The following is a 19,423-nucleotide window of genomic DNA, read 5'->3' as shown; positions in this document are numbered from 1 at the left end:
AGAATTGAGGGTTGGAGGGTTGTGGAAGAGGTTTCAAGATGGCTTGGGGGTACAAAGAAGGCAATCTGGGTTCCCGTGTTGGTGATAGTGAGGCAGAGGTATAAGTTCCCTGTAAGAACAGGGATTTGTTTGGTTTGAATGTGCCTAAGATGACAAAGGGAACACCAAGGCTTTTTTTTTTTTATCAGGTTGTCCTGGATCAAGATGGAAGATAGAAAGCTAACTTCTATAGGCAATGAAGGCTGAGTCCATGGCTTCTGCAGTGCAGAGAATAGAAGCTTCTTGGTAGTTAAAAATGAAGTGGCTTGCACTCTGCCTGACCTTCAACCCCAAAGGATATGGTGGTTTGAAGGAGAATGGCCCACATAGGCTCATGGGTTTGAATATTTGGTTCCCCTATTGGCAGAACTATTTGGGAAGAATTAGGAAATGTGGCCTTGGGAGAGCTGTGCCGCTGGTGCTGAGCTTTGAGGTTTCTTCCCAAATAGTCCTCTCTGCCTGCAACTTGCTGACAAGATGTGAGCTCTCAGCTGTCCCTGCTGCCATGCATGTGTTTGCTCTGCCATCATAGACTCTACCCTCTGAAACCATAAGTCCCACATTAAATGTTTTCAGTCATAAGTTGAATCGGTCACGGTGTTTTATCACAGAAATAGAAAAGTAACTAAGACCGAGGGGTTTCACTAGAAGAAATAAGAATACGATATAGGCAAAAGGTAAACCCTCTGTGACAAGGATATCACTAGGCTCTCTTAGCATCATAGATAGACTAGTAAGGTGCCACAAGAGGGAGATAATGGGAGAGTGACAATTATAATGCCCTCCCCAATGTCATAGCTAAGTCTTGGCTTCAAAGATACAGAGGGAGCCAGGCCTGGTGGCTCTGGTGGTTTGAATGAGAATGCCGCCTATAAGCTCATATATTTGCACGAACTGTTTGTTAAAGGCTAAGATGCAGGTTTGTTGGAGGAAGTGTGTCTCTGGGAGTGTGCTTTGAGGTTTCAAAAAGTCAAGCTGTCTCTCTCCCTTCCTCTCTGCTATCTCTCTGTCTCTCCCTCCCTCCCGCACGCTCCCTCCCTCCCTCCTGCGCACTCCCTCCCTCCCTCCCTGTCTCCCTCCCTCTCTCTCCTCAAGGATTGGGATGTAAAGTTCCCAGCTACCAGTCCAGCATCCTGCCTATCTGCTTCTCATCATGATGGTTATGTCCATAACCCTCTGTACTGGCTGGTCAACTTAACACAAGCTAAAGTCATTAGAGAGGAAAGAGCCTCAACTGAAGAAAGAAAGGCCTCCATGAGATCCAGCTGTAAGGCTTTTTTCTCAATTATTGATCCACGGGCACACCCATGGTGGGTGGTGCTATCCCTGGGTTGCTGGTCCTGGGTTCTATAAGAAAACAAGCTGAACAAGGTCTCTAGTCCTGCTGCAGCTGGGATCTGTGCTGATCTCCATGGGAACCATGTCTGTTGAAATCTGAAGGCGGCTGAGCTGGCTTTGCCCTTCACTGACCCTGAGATAGCTGGCCCTACCCCTCCCTTGGCACTCCCTCTCCAGCAGGAGAGCTCTTCCAGACCCTCACTGGAGAGCTGCCCCTCACCCCAGCACTTGGAAGAGATGATCCCACCCCTTACCATGGTTGTGGGAAAGCTGGTTCTGCCCCTCATGTAAGGGGGGCAGTCCCAGTGGCCCAAAGCCCAGACTGACCAGCTCAGCTCCCATCCAGGCCCACATCCTAGGCCTCGGGTTGGCCCGCTCTAACATCTATGCCATCTATAACCTGCTGGAGCACATGAAGGGACAGAATGATAGCTGCAGGATCTCCAAAACTCAGAGCCACAGCAGGGTGTCCGAGAGGAGTTTCAGTGAGGGCCCAGTGATGATGGTGTGCCAGAGGCCTTGGACCAGACCACTCACTCATTGTAGTGAACATTGCATGTGGGGCTGATGTGTGACACACGGCAGCCTCCAATGCCACTAGGGCAAATGAAGAAGTATTGGAGAGGTGGGAAAGACGAGGTGTGTGTTTGTTTGTTTTGTCTTTAATTAATTTGGGGGTTTTCTTTTGGGGAGGATGCTGCATATGTATATATGTGTGAATATACATATATATAGATATATACATATACATGTATGTGTGTGTATATATATATATACATTATATCCCTAGCTGCTGTGTGTGTGGTTGGATATATATATATACATTTCTGCAGAAATATATACATTTCTCTCTCAATATATATATATTGAGAGAGAGAGAGAGAGAGAGAGAGAGAGAGAGAGAGAGAGAGAGAGAGAGAGAGAGAATCAGAAACTGAAAGGCTCTGAGTAACGAAGAAGCACCAAGGCTTTCTTAACAACTTGTTCCATGTGAATCAGGATGGAAGACAGAGACCTGGAAGCTATAGCCTTTTGACCAGGTATATGGGTCTGTATCTTTAACAACACACAACACACTCATGGAATAGGTTTAAAATCCAATCACAGAGTGGTTGGTTATGCCCAAATAACTTTCACTATTATACCAGTGATCACACATCCTGACTGGTTAGTATTATAGGAGACATATCTGTCTACAACTGGATAAGATCCTTGGCGACTTTTCTTCGCCAGCAACCTACACCAGTAATATGATCAATAGCCACCAGTGAGACAGTTTCCAGCTCCTTTTTGCAGAGGGTGATGTCTAATTCCCAGACAAAGTGTTCAGAATAAGTCACTGCTACGTGCTCAACCCTAAACTAGACAATTATATCAACTTTTCCCTGTTCTCCAGGCCTAAGGAACATCAGAGAAGAGAGGATGGGAGTGGGTGAGACTGCGATGAAATTCTGCCAACCAGATACGACACTGCAACCACACACACAGCAGCTAGGGATACATTCTGCCAACCAGATATGACACTGCAACCACACACACAGCAGCTAGGGATACATTCTGCCAACCAGATACGACACTGCAACCACACACACACAGCAGCTAGGGATACATTCTGCCAACCAGATACAACACTGCAACCACACACACAGCAGCTAGGGATACATTCTGCCAACCAGATACGACACTGCAACCACACACACAGCAGCTAGGGATACATTCTGCCAACCAGATACGACACTGCAACCACACACACAGCAGCTAGGGATACATTCTGCCAACCAGATACGACACTGCAACCACACACACAGCAGCTAGGGATACATTCTGCCAACCAGATACGACACTGCAACCACACACACAGCAGCTAGGGATACATTCTGCCAACCAGATACGACACTGCAACCACACACACAGCAGCTAGGGATACATTCTGCCAACCAGATACGACACTGCAACCACACACACACAGCAGCTAGGGATACATTCTGCCAACCAGATATGACACTGCAACCACACACACAGCAGCTAGGGATACATTCTGCCAACCAGATACGACACTGCAACCACACACACAGCAGCTAGGGATACATTCTGCCAACCAGATACGACACTGCAACCACACACACACAGCAGCTAGGGATACATTCTGCCAACCAGATATGACACTGCAACCACACACACAGCAGCTAGGGATACTTGTATGTAATTGGGCCTTCAAACTTTCCTCCATGGACAGGGGAGGTGCCCATGTGGCCTCATTTTTCCCTCAGGAGCTACTGACTGTTAATGGTTGTTAGAAGAGGGACTGTCTTTTTTCTAATGGAGCTAGGTGGGAAGAATGAGGTCAGAGGGAAGGGAACGGGGATAGCAGAGTGAAATGGAGGAGTGAGTATAAGCACAACACAGTGGTGTGTGTGTGTGTGTGTGTGTGTGTGTGTAAAATTGTCCAAACAATAAAGAGTGATGATCTCTGCTAGGATCAAGTGGGAATGAATTCAGAGAAATGAGAAGGCATATAGCAGAGTATAATGGGGAGTGGATATAATCACAGTGCACAATACACTGCAAGTGTGTATAACTTTTTTTTAAATGGTGTGTTTGTGCGTATGTGGGGAGGGAGCGTCTTTGGCTCTTCAATACCAGGACAGAACAATCCTCTTTCTACTATTCTTTTTACATTTAAACAACGAGAGACTCCATAACTACTGAGACTGGACAAAGTGTGACCCCCACTGCTGGGCCTCAGTTATTAAATAAATGCACAGGGAAATTGAACTCCCCCATCTGGCACGGCGGAAGTTGGCTCAGTCTTGGGGAGTTGGGGAGAACCTGGTGTCCTGGAGATCAGCACAGTTAATGAGGTCACCTAAGCGGCCTGCCCAGGCAAGGCTACCCTAAGGAGCACCTCCTTGGCCAATCAGGGGCCTGCCTGAGACAGTGGAAATGGAGTGGGGGATGGGCAGTGGGAGAACACTGGCGCAGTGGGAACTATTTGTGGTCATCCAGCGCCATCTTGCGTCTTGTGCGGGCACTGCCTCAGGAGAAGCCCCGAAGACGCCAAAGCTGCCTTAGCAGCCATTTGATGGTTTGCACTGTAGCATTCCCCAGGGTCCACCACTACTTGAGCTCAAGGCTGCAGGAAATGGCCGCTTGCGCAAGCGCACTCTTAACCAGGCATCTGCTTTGCGGACAAGTTCCCCCCAGACTGTTTATGAGGATACGCTCATATGGAGACTTGTAGATCACTAAAGCTTAAGCATGCTTGATTACATTGCCCTAGAATTAACACACACAGTACACAAACAGATGGGTGTTTTCTGTTTCTGTTGCTCGTGTATCTGGAAATATGAATGAAACATTGTTCCACTCTTTTCCATCATAACTGTGTTTGCTAAGAGATCATGAACCCTAAAACTATAAACTGCAAAAAAAAATGTAAAATAAACTAGGAAACTATGTCTATGGTGGGGCTTATATGTATACTTTCTGCCTTCCCTTTCATGTCTTATTTTTCTTTTTCTGAAACAGGCAATGTATAAAAAAGAGGATGCAAGCTCACGCATGCCTCAAGTTGGCAACTTATGGTAAAGGGCAACACAATCTTTTCTATAACTACTTCCGACCGAAATTAGGGCATCATTGGGGGTGGGCAGGAAGGCTGGAATGATGGTCAAAAGACAGGCTGGGGAGCTGAAAGATTATGGCGCCAGTTGGGGACTTTGCAGGTCCCATGGAGTGTGGGTGACATCGGGTAAGGAACAGACAAATTCGCCATGTCGAGAGAGATTGAGTGTGAAGTTTTATTAAAAGGGGGTGTAGAGGGGAGGAAAGGAGAGACAGACAGAGAGACAGAGAGAACACCAATACCCACTTTCCTAGGGTCTTGGCATCTTTCCTTGGAAGAGAGAAGACTGGGAGTGAGCAGAGCTTCTCTTAAAGGGACAGGGTACCATTTGCTATGCAGGCTGGTGCAGAGCAGGAAGCACTATGATAGGGTGTGCCTGAATACTACTAACATTCCTTACTGTTTCTTTTATTAAAAAGCTAGGAGTTAAAAAAAAAAAAAAGCTAGGAGTTAGGAATGGCAGGTTACGGAGATAAGGGAGTCAAGCTCTCAAAACTGCTTCCTGCTGATTTGTGAGCGTGGAAATCTTGGGGAACCTGAGAAAGCTAGGATGTTGGCCATAGCCAGGGGTATCAGATTGCCCCACTGCTGTCCAGGCTCTGTGGAATTGTCTAGTGTTTCTTGGACCTGGCGAGGTGTTGGCAGAGCAAAGGACAAGGTTAAGTTTAGGAAGAAAAGAAAATTCTTTAGGTCATGGTGATTGAAGGGGAATGTGTCAGGATCAGGGAAAGCTGGGAAGACTTGGGCTGCTTAGGGCCTGGTAATTGAGGGAGGAGCACATCTGACCTGTTTAAGGTGAATCCTCCAGAAATGACTGTGACAGACGTTTTTGCATAATGAAAAGTATCTTTTAGGTAGAAAATGACCAAAGAGAATATAAAATCTTGATCTTGCAATATAGTAGTGGAGGTATTCTGCCAGAGCTAGATTAATAGCTTATCAGAACTTTATTGATTAGTTATGACTATATTATATATAGTCATATTAATATGACTATATTAGTTATGACTATAAATGACAGCATAATGAGGTTATGTGATGATTATGGAGTGAGTTGGGACTTTGGTGGGTGAGCGCCACAGGTGCAGGAAACAAATAGACTGTGGAGACAAGCTTGAATATGTAGTTTATTGAGAAAAGGGTAACAGGGAAGAGAGAGAGGCACAAAGACCTGCTTGCTTCTTCAGAAGAGCAGTGGGAAGAGAGTGGGAGTAGGCAGGGCTTGTCTCTTAGGGACCTTTGCACCTGCATACAGTCAGCATACTTCTTGCCATGTGCAGAGGGGTGACTGCACTGTGCCAGCTTCCCAATGGGCAGGGCCAAGATGTGCTTGGATGCTAACAGGGGATACCCATTTTTCTCAACACTCAATGCCCAGATTCTGCAGGACAACCTGTGCATAGTGAAGAATAGACCACTTTGGAACAGACTGTGCCGGAGAGACTCAGGTTGGTCAGAAATTTAGTTAGAAGCACCTAGGGATGGTATGTGGGTGGCAGATGACTAGAAATCTTCTAGGACATATATCGACTACAGACAGAAGTTAAAGTTAAGGAGAATAGGGGAATTTTTTTATCTTGGGTTTATACTTGAAACTTCCAGGCCCATGGTCCTGGTAGGTGGAGAGGGAGCATGCCAACCAAGTGGGGGAGGAAGCAAGAGAAAACCCACACGCAGGAATAAACAGGTCTGGAGACATAGGCTGCTGTTGACTGACAGGAGTAATTATCTGGAGTCAGTTTGACCTGGGAATGATTGATTCAAGTCTCTTGACTCCCTGAAGCTTATAGGAATTTTTTTTGAGAAGCATTTTTGTCTATACTTAGAAAACAACCGAGGGAAATTTAAAATTTTGAACTTGTGATAGTATCCTTGTTGCCAAACACCTGCACCAGTGCAGCCAGGCAGTCCTGCGCAGGGGTGTCTGGATTCTCTTCCAGAAGCTCACACAGGAGATCCAGGGCAGGGCCGCCCAAGCTCTCGACCAGCCGCCGACGCCGTTCCGTCTCGGATATGTGGCGCCACATGTATAGCATGTCATTGGCGTGGTCCAACCAGCTCTCGAAAGACAGACCCCCACAGCCGGGCTCTTCCATCCCAGAGAAGTGCCTCAGCTCCTGGTAGGCCATGTTTTCCAGGATGGGCTGCATGGCTTGGCCCCACTGCTGGGTCCAGGCTCCAGCCCCACGTGCCCCTCCTGCCACATCAAAGGGCCCTTCCTCACCCGAGCCTCCTGCCTCACCTGCGGCTCCTGCCAATCCCACGGCTCCTAGAATGCCTGCAACTCCCATGTCACCTGCAGCTCCCTCCTCATCTGACAGTCTTGCCTCACCTACTGCTCCTGCCTCATCCTCTCCTACAGCTCCTTCTTCTCCCACGGCCCCTCCATCATCCACAGAGCCTTCATCCCCTGCGGACCCCTCATCGCTCCCAGAGCCCTCATCACCTGCAAACCCCTCATCATCTCCAAAGCCCTCATCACCTGCAGACTCCTCATCACCTGCAGACCCCTCATCACCTCCTGCTCCTGCCTCTAAAACGCCTCCTTCTCCTGCAGCTCCTACCTCACCTGCAGCCCCTGCCCAACCCATAGCTCCTATAACACCTGCGACCCCCATGTCACCTCCAGCTCCCTCCTCATCAGACATTCTCGCAGCCCCTGCCTCAACTACATCATCTTCCCCATCCACAGCCCCCTCATCTGACAAGCTTGCTTCATCTACTACTGCTGCCTCATACACAGCCCCTCCCTCATCTACAACTCCTTCCCCATCCGCCGCTGCTCCTTCCTCATCTGGCATGCTCGCCTCAGCTGCAGCTTCTTCCTGGGCTGCTCCTCCTGCCTCACCCGCTCCTTCCTCACCTTCTGTTTCTTCCTCTTCTGACACTCTTGCCTTGGCTGCAGCTCCTTCTTCCAGTAGGAAGGGGGCAGGAGGAGCCACATCTGCTCCTCCTTCCTCACCCTCGGCTCCTTCCTCAACAGGTACTCTTGCCTCATCCTCGGCTCCTTCCTCAGCTGCTCCTCCTGCCTCACCCATAGCCCTAACTACATCTCCTTCCTCCATTGTAGCCCCTGACCTACCTGAAGCCCCTGCCCCACCTGAAGACCCTTCCAAAGCTTGCCCGTGAGCAGGGAAATTGAGTGTGTCCTGTAGCTCGATATCAGGGACCCGAGGCAGGAAGATCACAGTCCAGGGCCCCCTATCATTTGGTATTTGTTGGGGGATCAGACTTTGGTTTAAATTGTCAGCGAATTCAACCAAAGCGACCTTTGCCCCGATCTCTTTTCTGAAGACCTTGCCAAGCACTCGGTACCTGCCCAGGGGCCTGAGGGCAGCCTGCACAGCCTCCTGGAATTCTTCTTCCTCACAGTCATCGGGGATACCCAGGATGAGCAGGGAGCGCTGGGCATTGGCACCCATCCACCTGCACCAGTCCTGAAGAATAGCCAGTCCCATAGCAGGGGGCCTAGGTGGACAGCGCATGATTGGACAAAAGTGTGAGCCTCTGCAGCGGTCTGTGAGTGCAAAAGAGAAAAATGAAAGTTGGTATCAGACAGCCCTGCCTCCATTATTTAAATAAGAATGGCCCCCATAGACTCATATATTTGAATACTTAGTCAGGGTGTTGCGGAATATTTCTGTACACTGTGTGCAGATGTATCACTGTGATTGGTTTAATAAAGAGCTGAATGGCCATTAGCTAGGCAGGAAGAGGGACTTCTGAGAACAGAGAACTCGGAGAAGAAGAAAGGAGGTGTTGTGAGCCAGAAGCAGGGAGAGCAAGACATGCAGGAGGAGAGGTAAAGCCACAAGTCACATGGCAACACGCAGAGGAATAGAAAAGGGTTAATTTGAGTTATAAGAGCTAGTGGGGCAAGCCTAAGCTATAGGGATTAATAATAAATCTCAGGGTAATTTTTTTTGTGAGCTGGCAGACCAAAGAAACATCCATCTGTTGTTCTTAATTCTGTGGGTTAGACGGTAAAGACGTTACGTGAGGAAGAAGACACAGACACGGGGCGGTCCCACGTGGGTGCACTTTAATGGGGAAGGGGTAACAGGCAGGTAAGGGGCGTGCGGACACGGTAGGAAAGGCGGGGGAAGAGAGAGAAGAGAGAGAACTCGTGGCAGCCTTTGCTTTTTAACGGGGAATGCAAAGGCTTCTGGGAAATGTGTTCCGCGCTTGCGTGCACTGGAGTCCAGCGGAACGCTGGGAGCTGTAGTCTTGCAAGGGAACAACACTATCGACACCACAGAGTGGAACTCTTTGATAGTATTAGAAGGACTAGGAGGTGTGACCTTATTGGAGGAAGTGAGCCATCTTACCCATACCAGCTGGAGCTTCTCCCCAATACGCTCTGCTACAGAGTAACTGAAAGCCTTATCCTTTCTTTCTCCACAGAGGATCTGGAGCTTGAGTTTCCTACTCTGATCTGAAATCAGAAAACCTTGAGTGCCTTCCCTAGGGTTAGATTGCCCACCCTAACACACACTATAATCAACAGCCCAGCCCTAGGATTCCCACTCCATCCCATCTGGAGTTGCTCAATTTCTTTTTGTTTTTTTTTTGTTTTTGTTTGTTTGTTTGTTTTTTAATTTATTTATTTATTAAAGATTTCTGCCTCCTCCCTGCCACCGCCTCCCATTTCCCTCCCCCTCCCCCGATCAAGTCCCCCTCCCTCATCAGCTCGAAAAGCAATCAGGGTTCCCTGACCTGTGGGAAGTCCAAGGACCACCCACCTCCATTCAGGTCTAGTAAGGTGAGCATCCAAACTGCCTAGGCTCCCCCAAAGCCAGTATGTGCAGTAGGATCAAAAACCCATTGCATTGTTCTTGAGTTCTCAGTAGTCCTCATTGTCTGCTATGTTCAGCAAGTCCGGTTTTATCCCATGCTTTTTCAGACCCAGGCCAGCTGGCCTTGGTGAGTTCCCGACAGAACATCCCCATTGTCTCAGTGTGTGGGTGCACCCCTCGTGGTCCTGAGTTCCTTGCTCGTGCTCTCTCTCCTTCTGCTCCTGATTTGGACCTTGAGATTTCAGTCCGGTGCTCCAATGTGGGTCTCTGTCTCTGTCTCCTTTCATCGCCTGATGAAGGTTAATATTCAGGAGGATGCCTATATGTTTGTCTTTGGATTCACCTTCTTATTTAGTTTCTCTAGGATCGCGAATTATAGGCTCAATGTCCTTTATTTATGGCTAGAAACCAAATATGCACAAAACTCAAGTCCAAATGGATTAAAGACCTCAATATCAGTCCGAACACACTGAACCTGATAGAAGAGAAAGTGGGAAGTACTCTACAACATATGGGCACAGGAGACCACTTCCTACGTATAACCCCAGCAGCACAGACATTAAGGGTCTCATTGAATAAATGGGACCTCCTGAGACTGAGAAGCTTCTGTAAAGCAAAGGACACTGTCACTAAGACAAAAAGGCAACACACTGACTGGGAGAAGATCTTCACCAACCCCGCAACTGACAAAGGTCTGATCTCCTAAATATATAAAGAACTCAAGAAACTAGACCGTAAAAGGCTAATCAACCCAATTATAAAATGGGGCACTGAGCTGAACAGAGAATTCTCAACAGAAGAAGTTCAAATGGAGTTGCTCAATTTCCCTCCCGCCATCACCTGCACTTTTGCTACCAGAGCCTCTTCTGCAGCTAGAGCCCTCACTACTCAGGCTTCTGTGGCTACTGGAGAAGTTCCACCACCTCTCTGCATGTGTCCCTATGTGTCTGAGTCACAGTTTCTATTGCTGTGACAGAACACCATGACCAAAAAGCAAGTTGGGGAGGAAAGGGTTTCTTCAGCTTACACTTCCATATGGCTGTCCATCACCAAAGGAAGTTAGGACAGGAACTCACACAGGGCAGAATCCTGGATGCAGGAGCTGATGTAGAAGCCATGGAGGGGTGCTGCTTACTGGCTTGTTCCTCATGGCGTGCTCAACCTGCTTTCTTATAGAACCCAGGGCCACCAGCCCAGGGGTGGCAACACCCACAATGAGCTTGGCCCTCCCACATCAATCACTAATTAACAAAATGCTTTACGGCCAAATTTTGTGGGGGCATCTTCTCAGTTAAAGTTCCTTCCTTTCAGATAACTCTAGTTTGTGTGTCAGACTGACTTAAGACTATATCCACTATTTGCCAGTGTTAACAATCTCTTCCCAGGGTGTCTATGGTCAGTCGAGTTCTTTTTTTTCTTTTTTCTATTAACTTTTTTCACTTATTTAACATACCAACCACAGTTCCCCCCCTCCCCAACTCTGAGTTCTTGAGAAAGTGAAACCTGCAGCTCCTTGATAATTTTCTCAACTCTGACTCCAGGGATACTGCAGCCTGCAGATTGTGGAGATGATTCTGGAACTGCCTTAAAACCCTGAAGAGGAAATCCAAGAACACACTTAAGCCAAACATTCCAAAACTGTTGCATTTGGGGGAAGGAAAGTCTCCTAAATCGTCTGTGGATAAAGTCACGGTGGTGTCTTGCTTCTAAAATCCCTAGGAAAATGAAAAAAAAAATCTCTGGTATCTGTTCTGGGCTAATAACTGGACACACGCAACTATCAGTGTTTCTATGACAACAGACCTGCAAAGCATAGCTTTCTGCTATGGTTTGGAGGATCTTGGAGCAATAGGTATATCTAGAGACCTTCTACAAACAGAATGGTCCAGGAAATGTGGAATGGTTAGGGGCTGGTTCTGGCAGCTGGAAGTCAATAATCAGCCAAGTGCTAGGATTACAGATTATGCCTCCACTCTTCCTCTGTATTTGCCAGAGCACCTCATTATTCCAGGAACGTTCCTTAGGCAAAGGTTGCCTGTGTTCCCGACTCGGGTGTCGTACCACAGCTTCTTCGACTGCAGAGTCAATCCTTAACCCCTATAGAAGCACTGAACTGAAGAGTGCTTATTTTAAGACAAGCAAAACTGCAGCTGAACATTCAGCTGCCTTTCCCACTTTCTTAGTATTTTTTCAGAATTTTTTTGAAGAATTCTGGAAAACATGCGCAGCACTGACAAAAACATTTGTCCTGCCTGGCCGTGGTGGCGCACGCCTTTAATCCCAGCACTTGGGAGGCAGAGGCAGGCGGATCTCTGTGAGTTCAAGACCAGCCTGGTCTACAGAGCTAGTTCCAGGATGGGTTCCAAAGCTACAGAGAAACTCTATCTCGAAAACACCAAAAAACTTCATTTGTACTATCCTAGGATCATATAGTGAGTTAGTTTATCATGGCACTAAATAGGGAAAATTAATAGAAACGTTAAAGTTTCCCTCACTATTAATTTATAAAGCATTCCATTATGATCTTATAAGGTACAAGTAATAAATCCCTATTTTTATATGTTAAGATTTGCTTTGTGACCTAAAATTGATCTATTTTGGATAAATTTGGCTTTATTCTAGGAATGCAAGGATGATTAAACATGCAAAGCTTTAAGTGCACATATAATGAATCTGAGAAAGAGGCTGAGTGGTGGTGGCAAACAGCTTAAATCCCAACACTCCAGAGGCAGAGACAGGCAGATCTCTGAGACTACAGACAGGACAATGTACATCAACATAAAGCCACAAAAATGAGAGTCAACTGAAGTTTCTTCGTAGCTGCATATTTTCAGATAGGTTCTATCTGCTGGCAGTGAGCAGAGGCATAAATTCTTTAAGAGAAGGCTTTCTGTCTCAGCATTAGCAGCAAAAGCTGTGCGTCTCCTTAAGAAATGGCTTCCTGGTTGTACTGGCAGCAGGAATGGCTCTGGCTCTTTCAGGAGGTCCTTCTACAGAGCATTTAGGCTTTGTGAGCAGAGGGCTACAAGTTGATTAATGGCAGCATAGACCCGCTGCATCCCTGGAGCTGGGTTGGTGAGCATGGCTTGCAGAGGCAGGGAACATACCTCTGCCATGTTGACCAGTCCTAGCCATGCCCGCTTAGCATTTAACAAAAGTGCTCCTGGTCAGAAAATGATTACAGCTATGCCCCTCACCAGTTGTAACATACAGGAGAACAGGCCCTACACCTTGCCTGGGCAATACACTACAGCTGACCCTGTTGGTGGGGGTGCAGGTGAGCTGGTCCTGTTGATGTGACAGCAAGAGAGCAGCACCTGCCTCCTCCCTCATATGCCATGTGGTGGCATTGGGTAAGGGAAATATACCCTACACCCCTACTCCTTGCCAACTGCAACAGACAGGGAGAGCCCGCCTCAGGGGCATGAGAACAGAAGAACTGGCCCTGTCCCTCATCAACTGCAGTAATTGGGAGAACAGGTCATATACCTCACTTGGGCAAAATAGCAGAGTTGGCCCTGGTGGTGTAGGTGTGGGAGAGCCAGACCCCAGGGTGTGAGGGCAGGAGAAATGGTCCTGCTCCTTTCTACCTGCTGTATTGGGTAAGTTAACTGGGGCAGTGCTAGAGTGTGTACCCTGGTGTTGACAATGAGGGAAAGAACGTCATCAGACTGACCAATCCTGCTACCACCCAGGCCCGGAACCAGGACTATGAGGTAGCCCACCCCAACATCCACCCTATCTATGAACTGCTGGAACACATGAAGGGGTCAGTCCTGAAAACCTAAAGGTGCAGGATTTCAAACCCTAGCCCTGACACAGGACAACAACAGGATATCTAGAAAAGTCTCAGTTATCCATTGGGTAGCAGAAGGCAGACGCCTTGATCAAGACCAACGATTCATTGCAAAGAACACTTATAAGCATTGCTGTAAGACTAAGGTGTAAACTGTGTGACTCACTAGGCCACATTACACTACCATACCAAAATTTTCTTTTCTTTCTTTTATGTTTTGTCTTGTTTTATTTTTAGGATATGTTTTTAAATTTTCTTTCTGTTTGGGGGAGGTCACAAGGGCAGAGGGTGGAAGCAAGGGGATGGGGAGAGAAGTACCATTGAGATACATGATTTGAAATTCACAAAGAAGAAAGTTTTTAATTAATGTGTTGCCAGGGACTTAAGAGATAAGATCCAAAGCTGATTATAATCACCACCAACTAGCTAAAAACATCTCAATAAAGGTTGGAATAAATTATGACTTGATGACAAGATTTTACTTGCAAGAGAGAAGAAAAGGATGTTGCAGCAATAGGAATAAAACTTGAATCATGAGATCTTCAAATATCCCAAAGGTTAGGCCAAAAAAAGGTTTTTTTTTTCCTTTAGTTTTACCCTGATGATACGTTGTTGCCATAGTAATAAGACTTTTTTTTAAGGGAAGAACAAACAGGCTGAGAGAGAACTCGCGATGGGCAGATAGATGATAGGTCTGTCTATTCTAAGAAGAGACCATTAACGGTATCTGCTAGCTTGGGAGTCAGCAGGGCAAAGATCAAAAGTCAGGAAAAAGAAAAGGATCTATCTCAAATGAGCAGGCAAACAATATGCTTGCGTTCATCAGAGGGAACGAGCAGTTCAGCTAATCATTTATGAGACACAAAGAACAGGAATTTAAAAGGCTTTGGGTCTGGCTTTCTCATGTGCAACCAAGGAAGGAAAGCATCCGTTGACTCTCTGTTGCATGGGGAAGGAAATTCCTTTGTGAAAAACCGTTTTCTGTAACACAGAGGACTGGGTTTGTTAGACCTTTAGTGATTCCAACATCAATGGCTTAGGTAAAAGTCAACATTGGTGCTGCTCCTCCATAATGTTTTATTGTTGTTAAGGAAATATGTTGAGATGAAGCTATTTCTCTGCTAGTGAGAAGGAGAGTACTCAGTATTGCGGAGATGAGTATAAACTCTTTATGTGGCATTGGCTGATTCTGGGACACACACTGTGCTGGTGCTCTGACAACTCCTGGGTAAAATGACCTGCATGGATTTGGGACTCTAGCAGCATTATGTACCCTATGCATCTATCGTCACATACCTGAGGATGTAGCTTCAGTTTCATTTGCATTTACCGTGAATTCTAGTCTCAGTCTTGTAAAAATAAACAAACTAGAGGTAGGGAGACCGAAATGTCTGCAAATATATTTAGAAGTGACTCTTTTATTAAAACATTCCAGAGATGCCTATTCTGTTTATGTATTTTTGTTTCAGGGTTTTTGAGACAAGGTTTCACAGTGTAACCCGGGCTGGGCACTTAGGCTGGCCTTGAACATATTATATAGCCTGGGTTGACTTTTGAAACTCTCCATCCTCTTGTTTCCATCTCCCAGATGCTGGAACAACAGGCATGAATGAGCCAATTCTTTTTTTTTAAATCTCAATTAAAGCAAAACAAATCTATTCTGCTGCCAAACATATACATATATAACACCCTGTTATATGTTTTCTGTATCCTACCCATGGCCTTCTTTGGAGTCGAAATTTGGTGCTCCTGGCCAAACATTTCAGTCTTTCCACTGTGGAAGAAGCCTTCCTTAGGAAAGGTTGGAAAAGTACTTAAAGTACTAGGTGAGCAATTTGTGAACAGGACCTATAGAGACTGAAGTGAATAGAAACTAGGAAGAGAGGGAGGCAAGGAGAAAGGGAGGAAGAAAGGGAGGGAGGGAGGGAGGGAGGGAGGGAGGGAGGGAGGGAGGGAGGGAGGGAGGGAGGGAGGGGGGAGGAAGGGAGGGAGGGAAAGGAGGGAAGGGAAGGATGAAAGAAACAGGGAAGGGAGGCAAGAAGGAAGAGAAATAAGAAAGAAAGGGAGAGAACAGAAGGAAGGAAGGAAGGAAGGAAGGAAGGAAGGAAGGAAGGAAGGAAGGAAGGAAGGAAGGAAGGAAGGAAGGAAGGAAGGAAGGAAGGAAGGAAGGAAAGAAAGAAAGAAAGAAAGAAGGGTTAAAAGGTTTTCACTGTGTAGTCTGAAACTCATGTTCCTCCTGTTTTAGCCTCCTAGTGAGTAAATGCTAGGATTACTGGCACTTGCCTCCAAAGCCCAGAGAATGAAACCTTTTGATACTTTATGTCTTAGTGAACCTGGAAAAGTTTCGTGGGCTGGAGAAATGTGAGAAGCTTTTGTAATATCGGTCTTCCAACTCTACATCACGGTCTAATAAATAAACAGGGTAAGTCCCTGATGGACATGCATTTGTTGTGAGGCCCTATATTCTGGAATCAGACACTATCTTGCTCTCAGCCTGTAGGGTTAGGTGGTTACACCCACCTTTCACTATTTGAACATGGAAAAAAGAGTAACTGATGACCATGACCCCACAGCTAGTAGCCAATGAGGCACAGACACATCAAACAGAGAAACCAATGGTTGCTGGGCCTGGCATCACACGTGACATGCTAGGTGCTCTCTACTAAGCCAAACTTCAGTCCACATCTCCTGCCACTCTGTTCAAATTCTTTGTCCCTCCTACTTGCTCCCCGTGGAACCAGCAGGATTGGGTGAGGCAACAGTATCCTCCTATTGGGGAGAGGGGGAGGGGACGTGATGCCAGTGCGCAAAAGGGTCCTGCGCAACACCACGGGGTGGGGGTGGGGTGGCATATATAAGATCTTCTGGCCCGGGTCTTGAGCCCATTTTGTCCTGCAGCGGATGTGGTCCTAGAATCTTCTGGAGTTTGGGTCTGGTGGCCTCTTTGGCAGGTATGGTGCAGCCTTCCCCCTGGCACCTTAAGGGTTTCTGCCATTTCTAGACCTCGCCCATGCCATTAGTGTCCTTTCTTTTTATGGCCTTCTGCTTACTTCCACTATAGCCTTTTGGGCGGGGGAGGGGGGGGATGTGAGATGAGGGTTATGTGGAGCAGAGGACATTTGTGATGGAGTGGGAAGCATAACAGATTTTTTTTGTTTTCTGGTTGTTTTCAGTTTGTGAGACAGCGTTTCTGTGTTGCACAGGTTGCTCTCAAATTTCTGGGTTTAGGTGATCTTCCTGCCTCCTAAGAATCCAATGCACTGGATTTTGAGTTTTAGGTAGGGGTGTTTAGGCATAAGTGAGGATGGTATTTGTCAGCATGAGTGACTTTGGGTTGTTGCTAGGATGTGATAGTAGGACACGGATGGATCGGGGCCTGGACACATGACTTGAAATGTATATTGGATAGAGCTAGGCCTGTTTCAGAACAGGAACTGAGTTGGCTATGGGTTCTAGGAATACGCCAGAACTGGGGGAGGGAATATGCTTGGGACAGTTGAGAAGGTGATGGAACTCAGATAGTTCAGAGAATTGTTCAAAACTGGAATTGAGCCGGGCGGTGGTGGCGCACGCCTTTAATCCCAGCACTCGGGAGGCAGAGGCAGGAGGATCTCTGTGAGTTCGAGGCCAGCCTGGTCTATAAGAGCTAGTTCTAGGACAGAAATCAAAGGATACGGAGAAACCCTGTCTCGAAAAAAAAAAAAAAAAACAAACAAAAAACTGGAATTGAGATAGTGGATGGTCCAGGATGGCACAAGAAAGGGGGGGAGGGGACGACGGTGCTTGGGATGGATGGCTTGTCGCCAGAACCAATGAAATGAGATAGCAGGTGGTCCAGGATGTCAGAGGAAAGGGAAAGGGCGGTGCTTGGGGGCCGTTCTCTTGTTGCCGGAACCAATGAGGTAGCGTTGGTCCAGGATGTCACAGGAAATGGAAAAGGCAGTGCTTGGGGCCGTTCTCTTGTTGCCGGAACCAATGAGATAGCGGTGGTCCAGGATGTCACAGGAAAGAGAAAGGGTGGTGCTTGGGACCGTTCTCTTCTTGCCGGAACCAATGAGATAGTGGGTGTTCCAGGATGTCACAGGAAAGAGGGCGGTGCTTGGGGGCCGTTCTCGTGTTGCCGGAACCAATGAGATGTCCAGGATGTCACAGGAAATGGAAAGGGCGGTGCTTGGGGGGGGCCGTTCTCTTGTTGCCGGAACCAATGAGGTAGCGGGTGGTCCAGGATGTCACAGGAAAGGGAAAGGGCGGTGCTTGGGGCCGTTCTCTTGTTGCCGGAACCAATGAGATAGCGGTGGTCCAGGATGTCAACGGAAAGGGCGGTGCTTGAGACGGTGCTTGAGACGGCTGGCTTGTTGCTGGAACCAATGAGATAGCGATGGTCCATGATGTCACAGGAAAGAGAAGGGCGTTGCTTGGGACAGTTCTCTTGTTGCCGGAACCAATGAGATAGCGGTGGTCCAGGATGTCACAGGAAAGAGAAAGGGCGGTGCTTGGGACGGCTGGCTTGTTGCCGGAACCAATGAGATAGCGATGGTCCAGGATGTCACAGGAAAGAGAAAGGGCGGTGCTTTGGGGCAGTTCTCTTGTCACCGGAACCAATGAGATATCCAGTGCTCCAAAATGTCACAGGAAAGGGAATGGGCGGTGTTTGGGACGGCTGTCTTGTTGCCCGAACCAATGAGATAGCGGGTGGTCCAAGAATGTACGGGACAGGGGGAAGAGGCGGTGCTTGGGACGGCTGGCTTGTAGCCGAACCACTGAGATAGCAGGTGGTCCATGACGTCACAGGAACGGGGTAAGGGGCGGGTTCTTGGGGGGCCGTTCTCTTGTCGCCGGAACCAATGAGATAGCAGTGGTTCAAAATGTCACAGGAAAGGGAAAGGGCAGTGCTTGAGACAGTTCTCTTGTTACCGGAACCAATGAGATAGCGAGTGGTTCAGGGTGTCACAGGAAAGAGAAAGGGCGGTGCTTGGGACCGTTCTCTTCTTGCCGGAACCAATGAGATAGTGGGTGTTCCAGGATGTCACAGGAAATAGAAAGGGCGGAACTTGGCCATTCTCTTGTTGCCGGAACCAATGAGATAGCGGGTGGTCCAGGATGTCACAGGAAAGAAAGGGCGGTGCTTGGGACGGCTGGATTATTGCCGGAACCAATGAGATAGCGATGGTCCAGGATGTCACAGGAATGAGAAGGAGCGGTGCTTGAGGGCAGTTATCTTGTTGCTGGAACCAATGAGATAGTCAATGCTCCGAAATGTCACAGGAAAGGGAACGGGCGGTGCTTGGGACGGCTGACTTGTCGCCCCAACCAATGAGATAGCAGGTGGTCCAAGAATGCACGGGACAGGGGAAGGGGCGGTGATTGGGGGCCGTTCTCTTGTCGCCGGAACCAATGAGATAGCAGTGGTTCAGAATGTCACAGGAAAGGGAAAGGGCAGTGCTTAAGACAGTGCTCTTGTTACCGGAACCAATGAGGTAGCGGGTGGTCCAGGTATGTCACAGGAAAGGGAAAGGGCGGTGCTTGGGGCCGTTCTGTTGTTGCCGGAACCAATGAGGTAGCGGGTGGTCCAGGATGTCACAGGAAAGGGAAGTGGCGGTACTTGGGGCCGTTCTCTTGTTGCCGGAACCAATGAGGTAGCGGGTGGTCCAGGATGTCACAGGAAAGGGAAGTGGCGGTACTTGGGGCCGTTCTCTTGTTGCCGGAACCAATGAGATAGCGGTGGTCCAGGATGTCACAGGAAAGAGAAAGGGCGGTGCTTGAGACAGGTCTCTTGTTGCCGGAACCAATGAGATAGCCAGTGCTCGGAAATGTCACAGGAAAGGGAAC

The sequence above is a fragment of the Microtus oregoni genome, unplaced genomic scaffold (assembly GCF_018167655.1).
Source record: "Microtus oregoni isolate MIOR12 unplaced genomic scaffold, Mior012 000067F_000, whole genome shotgun sequence".
In the NCBI taxonomy this organism is placed as follows: domain Eukaryota; kingdom Metazoa; phylum Chordata; class Mammalia; order Rodentia; family Cricetidae; genus Microtus; species Microtus oregoni.
The sequence above is the reverse complement of the archived record's forward strand: the minus strand, read 5'-3'. Positions refer to the sequence as shown.